This window comes from Pan paniscus, chromosome 2 (assembly GCF_029289425.2).
Source record: "Pan paniscus chromosome 2, NHGRI_mPanPan1-v2.0_pri, whole genome shotgun sequence".
NCBI lineage: Eukaryota > Metazoa > Chordata > Mammalia > Primates > Hominidae > Pan > Pan paniscus.
This window is the reverse complement of record NC_085926.1, coordinates 62,754,428-62,770,614: the sequence shown is the minus strand read 5'-3', so window position 1 is coordinate 62,770,614 and position 16,187 is coordinate 62,754,428. Positions and strand designations below refer to the sequence as shown.

The window sequence follows — 16,187 nt, the reverse complement described above, 5'->3', positions numbered from 1 at the left end:
ATCCCCAGTCAGTTTATTCCCAGGAAAGGCAACCAGCAGGAATTGAAATAGTAATTGCTTTCCTTTATTCAAAGACATCATGGATGAGACGATTAAAGAGATTAAGGCTTACCACATTCAGTGCACCAGAATAAATGTAGTCTGCTTTTCTGATAGGACTGTAACTGTCAAACAAAGGATTAGGCCTTTGGGAGGTAGAAAAAGGAGGTGGCCTTAAAATGTATTTGAATTTGCAAACTACAGCTGTGTATTTTAATCCTGGAGATACGCATTGATCTTTCCCCCTCTTTGAAGTCTGCTGTTAGCTACAGGCTCTCTGGCCCCAACCACTTTTCTTATATTTTTTTAAAAAGAATATTTTAAAAACTCATTTAAAAATCATACTGCATTGAATCACCCAAAGGGAAAATATAATTAAAGTAACCATTTGTATTGCCCTCAATGAGGAAAAACTTTGGAAGTGTGCTTAACTTTGGAATATACAAGTCTGATTGTTTCATCAGAAATTGCAGCACTATGTGTCTAAAAATATATTTTTCCAGCAGGTTTGGGATTTTGTACTTATAAGGAGGCTGTTTATCCATTTAGCAATTTAGCTGAGGGCCTAGTATAGGTTTTTAATCTTAGCAGCACAAGTATTCCTGTTGGTTTAAGTCTTACCACCTGAGTTAGTGCTGCCACAACACACACATTCTGTTTTCTCATTAGCTGTCACACAATTGTCTGCATCTATTAATTTTTGAAAAGATAATAGATATTCTTGGAGAAACCAAGACAAAGTGGCAGAATAAATGGCAGGTCATTTCTCATGTGGTGGCAGAACTTAAGCATTTGCAATTTTCTGACTATTGTCAGTCAAGGTTCTGGGTTCATTATCTCAACCTTGACATCTGGGTTCCTTATCTGCAAACTCAATTTCTTTCCATCATTTCCCTGCCTGAAATGTCCGATCAGCCAAGACCTGTCTCTTTTATTTTTTTAATTTAATTTTTATTTTTATTTTTATTTTTTTGAGATGGAGTCTCACTCTGTCGCACAGGCTGGAATGCAGTGGTGCGATCTTGGCTCACTGCAACCTCCACCTCCCAGGTTCAAGCCGTTCTCCTACTTCAGCCTCTTCAGTAGCAGGGATTACAGGCATGCGCCACCACGCCCAGCTAATTTTTGTATTTTCAGTAGAGATGGGGTTTCACCGTGTAGGCCAGGCTGGTCTCGAACTCCTGACCTCAAGTGATCCACCCGTCTCGGCCTCCCAAAGTGTTGGGATTACAGGCGTGAGCCACTATGCCTGGCTGACCTTGTCTCTTAATGTTTCTATATCAAATGAGCAAGCTAATAGGTCTTTTAGAATATTTAGGAGAAATCCATCCATTTTCCCATCTATTCATCCATCCATCCATTGATTCATTTATTCAGGTGCCTACTCTGCCTCATGCCTGGTGCTCAAGACACCAGCTGTGAATAACATGCATTTATTCTCTACCCTCATGGAGTGTATAATCTAACATGGAAAGAAAATGTTTAATAAGTAATTAGGCATTTGAGGGAAGGTGAAAAAGATCAAGGGTAATGTGGTAGGCAGAATCATAAGAATGCCCGCAGTGACACTTGCCCTTAAATAATCCCCTCTGCTTTGTGTATGAGTAGAACCTGTTAATATGATAGCATTCCCTTGATAACGCCAAGTTCTATGGCAAAAGGGAAATTATCTCAGTGCTCCTAATCTAATTATAGGATCCCTTTCAAAGAAGAGCATTTTCTCCAGCCTTTAGCTGAGAGAAAGTCAGAGAGACTCTGATGCACCAACACTGGCTTGAGGGTGGATGGTCATGTGATGAAGCATGTTGATGGCCTTTAGAAGCTTAGAGCAGCCGCCAGCTGACAGCCAGCAAGGAGGCAGAGACCTCATTCCTAGAACCACAGAGAACTAAACTCTGCTAACAAACTGAGTTTGGGAATGAATTCTTCACTACAGCTTCCACATAAGAGTCCAGGTCTTATGATACCTTGAGTTCAGCCTTGGGAGACTGTTATGGGTTGAATTGTGTCCAGCAAAAATTGAACTGTGTCACCCAATGTTTATGTTGAAACCCTAACCCCTGATACGTATGACTGTGTCATCATTTGGAGACAGGGTCTTTGTAGAGTTAATCAAGTTAAGATGAGATCATTAGGGTGGACCTTAATCCAGCATGACTCTGACTGGTGTCTTTATCAGATGAGGTAAATTTTGACACAGACACAGAAACACAGGAAGAATGCCATGTAAAGACACAGACATAGAGGGAAGACAGCCATGAGAAGATGGAGGCAGAGACTGGAGATATGCTACTGCAAGCCAAGAAATTCTTGGAGCTACCAAAAGCTGAAAGAGGCAAAGAACATTCTTCCCTAGAGCCTTTGGAGGAAGCTTGTCCCTGCCAAGACCTTGAGTCTGGATTTCTAGACTCCAGAATTGCAAAATAATATATTTCTGTTGTTTTAAGCCACCCAGTTTGTGATATTTTGTTAAGGCAGCCTAGAAAACCAATACAGAGACTCTAAAGCAGAGAACCCAGGTGAGCCTGCCCAGACTTTTGACCTACAGAACTATGAGTATAATAAGTGGTGTTTTAAGCCCCTAAATTTGAAGCGATTTGTTATGTAACAATAGCAAACAAATACAGACTAGTATGAAAAGAGTGTCTAATCTACCTAATCTGAGGGTGGTTTTCCAAGAGGGATGTTTAAGATGAGGAAGAAGGCCAGGCATAGTGGCTTACGCCTGTAATCCCAGCACTTTGGGAGGCCAAGGTGGGTAGATCACAAGGTCAAGAGATTGAGATTAGCCTGGCCAACATGGTGAAACCCCATCTGTACTAAAAATACAAAAATTAGCTGGGCATGGTGGCACATGCCTGTAGTCCCAGCTACTCAGGAGGCTGAGGCAGGAGAATGGCTTGAACCTGGGAGGCAGAGGTCACAGTGAGCCAAGATCGCACCACTGCACTCCAGCCTGGTGACAGAGCAAGACTCTGACTCAAAAAGACAAAAAAAAAAAAAAAAAAAAAAAAAAAAAGAGGAAGAAAGAGTAAGTAGGAATTGTCTAGTAAAGAGGAGAAAGGGAAGATTGGTCCAAACAGAGGGAATGGTATATGCAAATGCCTTGAAGCTGAAAAGTGCTAGCTGCATTCAAGGAACTCAACTGTTCAGGCTTTCACCCTTCAGATAGTATTGTTATTAATGCCAGGTCTAAACTAGGTGCTAGAGATAAAATAAGGACCTGCAACTTCTTCCTTGTCCTTACCGAGCTCATATTTCAGTAAGAGAGGTTAAAAACACATAACCAGCCTAAGAAATCATAATTCCACTTTATACAGTAGGCTCTGAAGGATAAAATATAGGACTGAGGGAGAAAACCCCAGAGTATTGGTTATATTGAAAATGAGAGGCAGAGTCATGTACCATGAATCTGGAGGGGTAGGCAATGCCAGATCAAGGAGGGTGTTGTGAATGTCTGTTTCTCTATTTGTGGAATATTTCAGAAAAGTGCTAACTCCCTTACTGAAAATTCACAGTAGCTATCCTGCTGTGATCATCTCGGCACCTTGTATGGTATACACCTGTACGTTTTCAGATTGAGCCCAGTGTACCAAATTCTAGACCATTCCCCTAACCCAACACAGGATTATACCCCTGGGGTTGAAATTATGGCTTGTTCAGGATCATTGGGCTTTTATGAAAACTCACTGCTCCCATTTGCATTGCATCTTTTTATTGCTTCTTTAATTTCAATTTATTTGTATCATGTGTGTGCATGTGTGTGTGTGTGCGTGCACACATGCATCTGTGTGAGGTCCCCAACTATCCTCAGTTCAATGATCCACTAGAAAGACTCAGAGATATCAGAAAAGCTGTTATACTCATGGTTACAGTTTATTTCAGAAGAGATACAGATTAAAATCAGCAAAGGAAAAAGTGCACAGGGCAGAGTTCATGGGAGACCAGGCACAAGCTTCCAGTTTTCCTCTCGAAGTGAGATCATAGGACAGTACTTATTGTTCCCAGGAACAATGTATGACAACGTGTACAGAATGCTGCCAACCAGGGAAGCTCACTGAAGACTTGATGTCCAGGATTTTTAAAATTAGGAATTGGTTACATAGGGATGGAGTGCCCATATGACTGACCTTAGTTACATAGTCTCCAACCCAAGAACCCCATCGTTAATCACATCATTAGCATAAACCATCTGCCATGGCCCAATGCCCCAGGTATACAAAGACACTGTTATCAGGCAGGATATTCCAAGAGTTTAGAAGTTATCTCTCATAAGCAGATGAAGGGGGGGCCATGCCTTTCTTTGGAATGTGTAGAATTTGGACATCATAGATCTGCTGAATCCACCCTTTACTGTAATACACACACACACACACACACACACACACACACACACACACACACAGATTGTCATTGCTTTAAACCTCACCCCAAAATTTGGTCTTCCAACATGTTGTGAGCACCATCACTAAAACCTTGGGATTGTAGCAAAAAATAAAAATCATTTTGCAGTGTTTTTTAAGTATTCCTTGATGTAGTGGTTTACAAACATAGATTCACACTGTAAATATGTAACTATGCTTGGAGACATTTTTTCATTTAATTTTACTTTATTGAAGAATAATTTACATCCATTCAAACAAACAGGTCTTAAGTGTACAGTTCACTGAGTTTTGAGAAATACACACATAACCCACACTTCTTTTAAAATATTGACCATTTTCATCACTCTAGAAAGTTCCCTCATGCCCCCCACAGTCAATCCCTGCCCACCCACCTCCACCACCATCCCCTGGAGCCAGTAACTGTTCTTATCTCTTACTAAACATTAGTTTTGCCTATTGTCATAAAAGTGGAAACATACAATGTATGATCTTTTGTGTTTGGGTTTTTTTTCCCCACTCAGAATAATACTATTGAAGTTCAACTATGTTGTGTGTATCAGTAGATTGTCCGTTTTAACTGCTGGGTACTTTTACATTGTTTGGCTATAACACAATTTACGTATCTATTCTCCTTTTGATGGACATTTTGACTGTCTCCAGTTTTTAGCTATTAGGAATAAAATTGCTATGCTCATTCTCATATACGTTTTTCTGTGCACATGTTTTCATGTCTCAGGTAAATAGCTAGCAGAGAAGTTGCCATCTTGTAGGTATATGTTTATCTCATCTGCCAAACCGTTATGCAAAGTAAAGTGGTTGTGCTATTTACACATCTCCCAGCAATGCATGAGAGTTACGGTGGCTTCACATCCTTTCCAACACTGGTCTGTCTTTTTAATTTTAGCTGTTCAAACAGGTGTGGAGTGGTATCTTACGGTAGTTTCATTTGCATTTTCCTGATACCTATTGATGTGGAGCACTTTTTCTTGTGCTTATTAGCCATTCATGCACCTACCTTTCTGAGGTGTCTGGTCAAGTCTTTTGTCTATTTTACAAATTGGGTGATTGGACTTTTTGCTATTGAGTTGTAGGAACGCTGTCCCTGACTTAGCCTCCCCTGAGATTTTGATATAGTAGATGTAGTGTGGGTCCCTGAAGGACTCTGACATACAGATAAGTTTAAGGACTAATGGATTAATGGGTCTGATGTCAGTTTGCTAAGACTTCAACTGTATCTGGCAGCCATAACTTGAAATTTCCCCATCCAAAGACTTGCTTGGTGATTATTATAAATTGTTAAGGAAAGCATTAGAAAAACAATTCTCAGTAAGTGGTTTCTGTCTCACTCTGGACTTGGTGCTGAATTTTAACATCAACCTAAAGCTAGAAAATTCCTAGAATTGGAGAAAGTCACTTAAACCAAATGTGGGCTCCACACAGGTATTACTATAATTATTAAAGGGCCCTTGAGTTGATTTGTAGCAGCATCCTAAACCACATCCTGTTTTTCTTCCCTCAAAGGGAAATGTGGTAATATAGACATTTGAACTTGGAAGCCCACATGCAATCTGCATTCTTTTCTAAATAAAATTGATTTGGAAACTACTTGAACCTTGTGTTAATGTTCACATTGTACCAATTTATCTAGCAGACAACCTCCCTGACCCAAAATGTTGGCTTCTTTCTACTAGGTAATTTCTTGAATTTTCATACTGATTTACACAGTACACCGAATAAGCTACCTGCTTAAAGACAGAAGAGATTAAACAAATAATTTTATCCAATTACTTAATAAACCATGGACATTTTCTCTTTAAAGGAAACTCCAGATTTGGAAGTTGTTTTGACTCATAGCTCATGGTTCTAAGGGATTAAAGGACTAAAAATTCAGAGAATTAAAGAATCAAAAAGTTTCTACAAACTTAAACATCCAAACTGTGCAGTAGATTTTTTTCCTTTTCCAGGGAGCCCTGCTGCCTTAATTAAGGCAACACAAAGATGGCATGTAGATTGTATCTCATATGACAGTGTTGAATGGCGTGACAACCTGAAAAATCATGCAGAGACCCTTCCCTGTTCCTCAGGAAAGTGTGCTGAAATTGATTTGCGATGCTCACCATCATTCACCAAAAATATACCTTTCTCAATACTGTGTATCTGACCTTTCAAGATATGAGGTTCTGAAGTTAGCCAGAGAGTAAACTCAAACAAATGGTGCAGTGTCTATCAAATATTCTGTTATCGTGATGTTTACAAAGGCTCTTCAGTCAACCTTTGATTCTCCATGTAATAGAGAGGAGATATTTTAAATCCTAGTGATGTAAGGTGTTCAAATCCTTAGAGACTCCAGGTAACCTCTGCTCTAGGGACTTCATATGCCTTTGCTTTTACTTCCTGGCCTTGGACTATTTTATCTGATTCCTCCTAGGTTGAGGTGGAGAAAGGCCAAAAAAAATTTTAACTAGATCCTTCGCTTCATTCACAACTCTGGTTAGAACATTTTGATAAGGAGGAGGAGGAAAACCTGGGCTTCAGCGTAGCTTCTGGATCACACTAGTAGATCTTTGTCACTGTGGACTAAAGAGATTTGAAAACTAGGGGGATTAGCACAAGATACTGAAATGTGAACAGAGTGATGACTACTTGTCAGCTCTGTTTGCTTTGCTCTAAGAGAAATTGCATTTTTAAAGCTCTCCTGTGAAAAATGTGAGGCTTTCTGAATACACAACTTCTTACAGTTCTGCACTAAGGTAGGTTCCTGCAAAGGTAGTGAGGTCATGTTTATCTAGTAGTGCTGGGAAGGCTTCATTTAGCCATGGCTGGTTTAAATATATACATAGATATTTAAAGTTATCATCAAGGGGAAATTTTCTTCCTTTTTCTCACCAGGGAGTAATGTGTTTTCTCTAAATGGCTGTCCTAAGCTGCACATTGATTTTGTTGTTGTTGTTAAGTCATCTCCTGTAATTTCTCTATGATGTTTGCAAATGAAGTTGTTTTAACACAAGTTACTTTCCTGGGTGGGGGAGAATAATAACATACCCACCTTTGTAAACAAATTTATTTGAGGATCAGTGGGGGTGGTGAGTGAGAGACAACCTCGAAGCCCACAAGTAGTCAATTCCTTGGGGACTGCCTCCAAAGCCTTCAGTTAGCTAAACCTTTTCCTAAAGAGACACCAGTTCAGAAACAGTTAAAATGGGAAAGGTTGTTTTCCCATTACATATAGGCTTTGGTATGCATAACACATTTTGTCTTCCTTTTGGCCATAACAATATTTCTTATAAATATGCTAAGTATTCATAGCAAGAGCAGGTCAGAGTATCATGAAACTGTTAATTTAAAGCTTTACTAAAATATATGCATCCCCCACAGCCATACTCTACAGGAATTTGATCTCTCTTACAGCACAAATTGGAGAATGAAATGAGAAATCAACAATAAATATTTTAACCATTCAAGTTCTTCATATCATCATAAAAAGAACAATTTGAAGATTTCAGATATATCCCAAAGCTGTTCTAATCCAATCAGAAAAGTATAGTTATTACTCATCTTTCCTTCTTTTAAGTAAATTTGCTTGAAGAAGAGAAAGACCTGGACCTAGGGAGTGCAGGAAGGCATGGGAAAGAGAAGGGAGAGTGAGAGAGAAGGAAAGACACACACACAGAGAAAAACATGCCTTTTACTTAAAAGCCCTATCAGTTGTTTTGCCTTGATTTAGTTAGAAACTCAAAAAGGTAGAAGCAGGAAGCAGCACAATATGACCAATTTTTAACAGAAACACATGGGGCAGGAGTGTATGATAGCAAGCTTCTGCCTTTCTCATGTGTCTGATTATTTTTATGGAAGTGGTATTGAAGCATAATGAATGTCAGAGAATTCTATAAATCCTACATGCACACACCCATGTAATCTGCACCCAGATCAAGGAACAGAATGTTATCTGTCCCCCAGGAGACCCATCCTGCCCCCTGCCAGTCACTTCTCCCCCACCCCTGGTCATCATTATCCTGATTTCTCGGACCATAGATTAATTTTTCCTAGTTTTGAACTTTATATAAATGAAATCATTGTGTGATGTCTAGGGGACTGGCCTCTTCACTCACTAATTTGTGAGTTTTTCTTTTTATGTAGCAGTAGTTGATGTTCATTATGTGTAGAATTCCATTGACTATCACACAATATTTCACCCATTCTACTGCTGATGGGCATTTTGGTTGTTTCCAGTACAGGGCTATTATAATCTGTATTGCCATGATTAATCTTGAACTTACCTTGTTAGTGAATATTTACCTACGTATTTTATCTTCATTTATTTTAAGAACAGCAGTCTCTCAGAATACTAAGAAATTGAAATTTAATTTGTTTTACAAAACTATATACATGTAAAAAGGACAGAACAATTTCAAAAGAATTGACTAGCTCTGTTAAGAGAGGGACCAAAAAGAAGACGGAAGTCCCGCAAAACCTGTCTTGTGAAGTTTGTGTCAAAATGGAGTTAACTTTTAAAATGTTATAGTTTGTTTAGTGATTCATTTCATTGACTAATTGCTTTGATCTTTAACGTAATAAAAACAGCTGAAAGAGGAAAAGAGTGGGTACTCCCTGTGCTTAACAATTAAGTTTCATGGAGGTAATTCGTAAGGATGGCAGAGCATAAAGTATACCCCAGCTTCATTTGAAACATGGTCTTGCAGCAACAAATTTGTGTTATATTTTCAGAATATGGCTTGACAGTTTTGAAGGAATGGTAAGTTTGAGAACCACTATAATCCAGGTTCTCTCATAGAGTAACTTCTTCCCAGGATTGAATTAGAGGTGTGGAAATTTATAAACCCATACCAAGATGCACCGTACATGTGAAACACACAGATTTAGAAGGGATTATATATTAAAAAAGTAAAATATCGCATGAATAGGTAAAAGAAATTTTTATATGAACCGCTTCACGAATTTATGTCATCCTTGCCTTGGGGCTATGTTAATCTTCTTTGTAGTCATTCCAATTTTAGTATATGTGCTGCCCAAGTGAGCGAGCATGTGTACTGATTATGTTTTTAAATGATAATGTTGTGGCTATATTGAGTTAAACATATTATGAAAATTTCACCTATTTCTTTTTATTTTATTAAGGGAGCTATAAAAATGTAAAGTTACATGTGTGGCTTCTGTTACATTTTTACTGTGTTTTTAGATCTTCACATCACCTTTCAAAGACTGGTGGTTTGGCCCAGAAAACAATGAGTTTGACAGGATTGGGGAAATGAGTTTCTCAGGTGATATATTACAAGTGCTTACTTTCAGCATCTACCAATAGATTTCAGGGCCTATGTAGATTTAGTGCAGTTGCAACTATCTTTTACCTTATTATTTCGAAGTTTCTATGGTATCATTAATATAAATTTAGTAAGTGCTGTGTGCAGAGATAAGAGAGATATATGGCCACTGTCTGTCGTTGAAAAGTTCCACATATTTCATTCATTCATTTGTTCGTTCAATAAAAATTTATTGAGCTTCTACTCTGTGTTGGCAACAAGGCAAACATGTGAGATTTGGTAGTAAATAAAGCACAGCCTCTGCTGTTTGTTGGCCACTTGTATGTTTTCTTTTGAGAAGTGTCTGTTCATGTCCTTTGCCCACTTTTCAGTGGGGTTGTTTTTTGCTTGCTCAGTTGCTTAAGTTCCTTATAGATTCTGGACGTTAGACCTTTGTCAAATGAGTAGTTCACAAATACCTTATCTTATTCTCTAGGTTGTTTGTTGATAGTTTTCTTTGATATGCAGAAGCTCTTTAGTTTAATTAGGTCCCATTACCAATTTTTTTTTCTTGTAGCAAGTGCTTTTGAGGACTTAGTCATAAATTATTTCCCAAGGCTGATGTTCAGAATGGTATTTCCTAGGTTTTCTTCTATGATTTTAATAATTTTAGGACTTACAGTTAAGTCTTTAATACATCTCGAGTTTATTTTTATATATGTAAAATGTAGGGGTCCAGTTTGGTTCTTCTGCATATGGTTAGCCATCTATCCCAGCACCACTTATTGTATAAGGAGTCCTTTCCCCATTGCTTATTTTTGTCAACTTTGTTGAAGATCAGATGCTTGTAGGTGTGTGGCTTTATTTCTGGGTCCTCTATTCTGTTCTACTGGATTATGTGTCTGTTTTTGTACCAGTACCATGCTGTTTAGGTTACTGTGGGCTTGTAGTATAGTGTGAGGTCAGGTAATGTGATTCATCCAACTTTACTCTTTTTGCTTAGTATTGCTTTGGCTATTTGGGCCCTTTTTTGATTCCAAATAGATTTTAAAATAGTTTTTTTTTTTTAATTCTGTAAAAAATGACATTGGTAATTTGATAGAAATGGCATTGAGTCTGTAGATTGTTGTGGGCAATATGACCATTTTAATGATATTCTTCTAATCCGTGAGTATGGAATATTTTTCCATTTGTTTGTGTTTAAACGTTTTTGTCCAGTGCCCTTCTACTCCTGTGCTTTATCCATCAACCGCCATCCACAGCCTCAGAAAACAGCTCATTTAATTTCCACCAGAAAGTCAGAGAATCAGGAGGGTCACTAACTAAAAGGGTCTTACACATATATAAATAAATCATTTGCCTGGAGAGGCATGCCCTTGGTCTGATGCTCTCTCTTATGGAGAGATGCATAATCCACTCGCTTGTAATTCAGAAAGGGGTCCAACGTCAATTTCCTAAAAGAGCTTTCTTTCAGAAGATAGAGAGGATGCATTTTGAACCATTTAATTGCTCCTATGAGTGACTTGCATAATGCCTGTAGAACTATCTAGACAGCACATGTTGCCTGAAGCAGCACATGCCAGTTGTTTTCTTTGCTGCCTTTAAAATGAAATTGCATGCACATCTGAAGCTGAATGACTCTTGATGTGTGATTGTACCTTTACCCTGATTCTAAATAGAAAAGATGGCTTTTTTATTAACTCATTTTCTAGCAGGAAGGGATCATTTCTAAGGAATGACAGTTTCTGTTTTCAGATTTCAGCTCTAGTACTCACTAACTGATGAAACTTGGACATATTAGCTAGACAGCTTGACCAGTGTCACCTCACTTGAAGGCCACCTTATGTATTAAGGCAAAAGGACTTTTTAAAAAGTGGCATTTTCTTGATTATATAGTAAAATTATGCACATTGTATAAAATGTACACATGCAGGAAAGTATATAAAAGTAACTTAACAATCACCTGTCTTTCCACCACCAAAAATAAATATCATATGTTAATATTTTTGTGTATCTCCTCCCAGTTGTTTTTGAATATTTTTAATAGTGGAAGCCATACTGTATATAATTATATATTTTGCCTCTTTTACTTGGCATTACTCTGTAAATACTTTACCTCATAATGAAAATCTTTTTAATGTAATTTCATTTTATATATACCATTACATAAGATAAACATATTATTTAGTCTTAGGAGGAAATATAGGTAGATAAAAGACATTTGAGCCATTAAAAAACACTGAGGTAGATAAAAGCAGTCTTACCATATTAAAGCCAAATAAATACTAGTATCTGTGAAGTTTAATTCATACTCCCACATAATGTCCTTTTTGTTGTTTTAAGTTTATAAATTAATTTGCTTAAATTACGACATTTAGAGACAATGGATGTCCTCATTTTGAGAAGATACTTTCTAACAAAAATCAGCTGATGAGGATTTAATAAGCACCAGCCCTTGCCCTGTATGAAAGAATTGTGAATTACCAATTACAGCATTGATGCCATTGTTCAGCTGCCTGAGCAAAACATTAGGTGGCACACCTGTCAGAGAAGGAAGAGAAGTAACTGCTGGAGAAGGTCTTAGGAAGCCTTAAGCTGGGCTTTGAATGATGGGATAGGATTGAGATAAGACTTTATAATGCACGGCTTTTAACAGTCATATGCCATATTCCTTAATCTACAAATGGTAGGTTTGCAATTATTTCTAAACAACAAATATAAATCCATAGTGCCAAATGCACGCATTTTCTTGAGGCTTCTGGTGTGGATGGTGCGTACTTCTGAGAGATGGAAATGACAAGCAGATAACTCTAGAGGTGATTATGCAATGAGCAGCTCTGAAGGAGTGCAGGAGAATGTTGGCTTACAGATTATTTTTTTTTATAAGATCGGCTGGTAGGAGGAGTGGGTGGAATATGTGGAGAAAAAGAGGAGAGAGCAATTAGGTAAAAATGTTAGGCTACTCTCTTAGTTAAATATTAACAATCTTGTGGAGCATTTGACTTGATTTATTCAAATGTGCTTTCCCTCCAACTCCTTTTGCAATTTACATCACTGATTCAGCTTTTGCTGGGGCATCAACCTCTAAGAAAGCTTGATGAAAGCTAAGAACCACGGGTCCCAGTTTAAGAAGGGCTGGTTTATAAACAGAGTCTGGTTACATAAACTACTATTCCTCTATTCTGGGTTTGTTTCCCCACCACCAGTACCAGTTCCTTTGGATTTTGTATCAGGTTCATTTGAATTGGAAGGGGAAAAGAAAGCTCAGCTTAACTGATAGCCTCCTTTGTGCTTTGTGCACAGCTCTGTGCTAGGCACCAAACACACGTAAGAGCCCTGCGCCCTCACAATCGCCCTAATGGGCAGCATTTCTACTTGTGGACCGGGAGTGGAAAAGCAAAGAAATGACAGTGGGATATTCAGCAGAGGAGGCTCACAGGGAACAAAGACACTCAAGAGTGAAGCTATGGTTTTAGGATACAGCTGTTCAGTTTTCTATGACTTAGCATGCAAAGACATGGATTAATTCTGCTACAGAACTGTATGTTAACTGGATAATGGAAGTCATTTTGTTCTCTCAATGATTATCAGAAATTCATGCTCTGGAAAAGAACAGACAACAGACCATTTGTAAAAACAAATCCGAGTAATAAAGAAGTTAATCAGATACTTTCATGAGAATTTCCCCAATGATTTTAATATTTAGTGGGCATGTACTTGAAAAGCTGCTTCTCAGAAATTGATACTCATGAATGATGATGATTATTATATTAATAATAATAATATATGACCACTACTACTAATATGCTTTGAGTGCTCATTATAAACTGGTAGTTATATTGGGTGATTATGTGAATAAAATTGCTCATTTATTTGGCCATAGATAACATTATCGTCTTTACCTTTTAGAGGAAAAACTGAGGCCCATGTTCTCCTACATAGAAAATAGTTTTTAGTTCAAGTCCATCTGGTACCAAAACCATGCTTTTGAGGACTACTCTCCATTGCTTGTTTAGAGCTGAAAGGGATCTTAGGGAAGGTCATTTCCCAGATTAGGGGCCCGTAATGGTAGTGGCTTGACCAGCATCACACAGGTCCTTAGCAGCAGAGTTAGAATTGCATCCTGGTCTGTGGTTCTAATTAGAGTCAGAAAATATGCAGGCCAGTGTGGACCACTTGAAAATAATCCTGGTATTCAAAGATTATTTGTGAGTGATATGGCTATATTGTGGCAATTGCAGCAAAATTAAAAAGCAATGTTTTATGTTAAGATGTAATTGTATGTGTTCAGAATGATGGGGGTGAGAGTCTATTAAATAAACACCTACAGTGTCTTTATATTCTGATGTGTATGGTATTACCATACACATATTCATTTCATGGATATTATGCATCATCTACTGTATGACAGGCACTGTGCCAGAGGATGAAAATACAGCAATAGGCAAGACAAACCTCATCCCTCCTCTTGTGGACCTGACGTTCTAGTGGAATAAGACAGAAGACTGTTCAAGTAATTAATAAGAAAACCACCAGATAGTGATAAGTGCTTTGTATAATGTTAAAGCTGGGTGATGCAACAGAGACTTCCTGGGAGCTACTTTAGATTGGGCAGTCTGGGAAGATGGCAATTAGGCTGAAACCTGAACAACAAAAGGAAACAGTCACATGAGATAAGAGGAATGAGTATTCCTGGCAAATGTAAGGATGATTGCTGTGGAAAAGCTCTGAGAAAGGACAAACCCTGAGATTGGCTTGCTTGAGGAAGAGAAAGAAGGCCTGTGGCACTGGCATCCAGTAAAAGAGGGCAAAGGTAGTAACATCACAGAGGTGCCCAGGGGTTTGCTCTTGTGGGTATTTTTGAGCCAGAGGAAACAGTTTGAATGCTATTCTAAGTGCAATGGAAAGCCATTGGAAGTTTCAGGCAGGAGGAGCAACGTGCTTCAATATATTTTTTTTTAAAGATCACTAACATCTAGAAAGTATGAAAAGCAACAGTGGGAGCTGGGATTTCAATGAGGAAACATGACAATTGATCAGCAAAGGACTGTGGCAAGGATTCAAGTGGCAGCAGTGCAGATGTACAGAGGTAGTAGGATCTGAGCTATATCTGGCAATAGACTCAACAGAACTTGACGATGGATTAAGTGAAGGAAAAAGAAAGAAAAAGCTAAATCAAGAATAATGTCTACAATTTTTGGTTTGTGCAGTTGAGTACATGGTGGTATTGTTTATTGAGTTGGAGGAGGAAGAGTTGGAGGAGGAAGAGGTTTAGGATGGAAAAGTCCAGAATTTTGTTTGGGTTGTGTTAGGTTTGAAATGCATATTGTACTCCACCATCCAGGTAGAGGCATCCGTTAAGCATTGGATCTAAGAGTCTAGTGCTTAGTGGAAGGTCAAGGCTAGAGATACAGTTTTGAGTGGTATTTGCATAGAAGGTGGCACTTAAGGCCACCTATTAGATGATAACATCTAAAGAGAAAGGACACTGAGGAAAGGATACCCAGGACAGGGCCCTGGCACTCCCCAACATTTGACATCCATCAAATAAACCATGGATTCTGGGAAGGAAGGTCAGGGAGTCAGAAGGAAAACCAGAAGAATGGTACCTTGCAACCTAAGAGAAGTTATACAAATAAGATATAGCTGAGTGCCACTAAGGAAAGTAAAGAATGATGATGACAAATAGCAATCAACCTGGGCCTGAAGCAGGACTTTTTGACCCCACCCTTTGACCCTGAAGACTTTAAGAATAGGTAACCAGACCACCAGGAGAGCTTCAGGCTCTCTCTCTTTGTCCACTTTTACTTTTTTTCTCCCATTCTCTGCCTCTTGACCTCTCTAAGTCTCATTTTTCTGGAGAGTCAGACTCAAAATCTTGTACCTCGGTTTTCTCATAAGGCTAGCAATCTTTTATCTCATTTATTATTTTTATTCCATTTAGATATATTCAGCATTTCATTCCATTTAGAAACATTCAGCATTTAGAAATATCAAATTGAGGCTGGGTGCAGTGGCTCATACCTGTAATCCCAGCACTTTGGGAGGCTGAGGCTGGCGGATCATGAGGTCAGGAGTTCAAGACCAGTCTGGCCAACATAGTGAAACCCCATCTCTACTAAAAATACAAAAAATTAGCTGGGTGTGGTGATGTGCGCCTGTAGTCCCAGCTACTCGGGAGGCTGAGGCAGGAGAATCACGTGAACCCAGGAGGTGGAGTTTGCAGTTAGCTGAGATTACACCATTGCACTCCAACCTGGGCAACAGTGCAAGACTCTGTCTCAAAGAAAAGAAAGAAAGAAAGAAAAAAGAAATACCAAGTTGGTAGTACCTAAAAATTGATGGGAAATAGCACCCTCTTGACAAAATCTAGATATATAACAGTTGACCCAGGAAAATGAACCTCAGTAGAAATAATGGCCAATGAAAAAAATCACTGTGGCAATATATATTTGAAATCATTGTGAATAAAAACTGGCAGATGAAGTAAATATGTATTAAAGAT

At 38.4% G+C, this 16,187-nt stretch overlaps 1 protein-coding gene and 1 pseudogene across 14 annotated transcripts in view; one reads left to right on the top strand and one right to left on the bottom strand.

The window, feature by feature from the left end:
• The window catches only part of CADPS (calcium dependent secretion activator), a 475,048-nt gene that overhangs the window by 46,532 nt on the left and 412,329 nt on the right, over nt 1-16,187 (top strand). The window lies entirely within an intron of this gene.
• On the bottom strand, nt 9,351-9,463 carry LOC112439417 (U6 spliceosomal RNA; annotated as a pseudogene).